This window comes from Sinocyclocheilus anshuiensis, unplaced genomic scaffold (genome assembly GCF_001515605.1).
Source record: "Sinocyclocheilus anshuiensis isolate Anshui unplaced genomic scaffold, SAMN03320099.WGS_v1.1 C32295588, whole genome shotgun sequence".
Classification (NCBI taxonomy): domain Eukaryota; kingdom Metazoa; phylum Chordata; class Actinopteri; order Cypriniformes; family Cyprinidae; genus Sinocyclocheilus; species Sinocyclocheilus anshuiensis.
Window position 1 is genome coordinate 1 of NW_015614389.1, and position 845 is coordinate 845.

An 845-nucleotide genomic window follows, 5' to 3' on the forward strand; every position below is an offset into this window, starting at 1 on the left:
ATTCCGATTCGACTATGAAAATCCTTAGTCAGGGACACCCCTAGTTTCATCACAAACATGTATACATGCATGCATATAAATACAAATGTACACATTGAATCGCAGATGTGTTCTTGAGCCTGAACATACACTCAGTCTCCTCTTCATATTTATAGCTGCACACAGGGTTAGCCGGGATCAGGGTAGAGAAACTCGGAGGAACAATGTCCACTATCCGCTGATGGTACGACAACCTGCAGGTTCATAATCAAGGCTCAGTGTAAATAAACAGAACAACATGCATTAACTGAGTCCATTCAGCAATTATAAAAAGCAATGCAACTGAATAAAAAGCTGTGTGAAATTTACCTCATACACTTTTCCAAAACCTCTTTAACAAACTTGGGTTTGGGCTTTTCAATGTCTTGAGTCAGGCAGTCAGCCCTGAAGAGATCAGAACTCAATACTTAAATATAATAAATACAACTTTTTATACACAAACAGACAATGCATAGCCTGTACAAATGATTCCCAGAAGAAACAGCTCATCCTCACCAGTCATCCCAGCTCCATCTGAACTGGAAGTTACTCAAATGATGCGAGAACCAGTTGATGAGCCTGAAACACAGAATAATCCACCACATTAAAGAAACATTAAAAGGACAACAGCTTTGAAGATTCTCAAGCCTCTGAAGTAAATGCTGCTAACATCTCTCTTTACTGTAATAAGAAAAGTTTTAATGAGGATTAAATTAAAAGTCTGTCATCATAATTTCAGCCTTGGAAAATTCAGCTGGGTAACTTTATGTTCTCAGGATGAGATGTATTATTTAAAGGGGTCATATGATGCGATTTCAATTTTTCCT

The 845-nt window shown here is 37.8% G+C and overlaps 1 long non-coding RNA gene across 1 annotated transcript; it reads right to left on the minus strand.

The window, feature by feature from the left end:
• Positions 1-102: 102 nt before the first annotated feature.
• LOC107682517 (uncharacterized) lies at positions 103-601 on the minus strand. Its single transcript, XR_001633514.1, has 3 exons — positions 535-601; positions 349-423; positions 103-233 (listed from the first exon to the last, which is right to left on the minus strand). It is a non-coding gene; the product is annotated as an uncharacterized LOC107682517 (long non-coding RNA).
• Between the last annotated feature and the right edge of the window lie 244 nt (positions 602-845).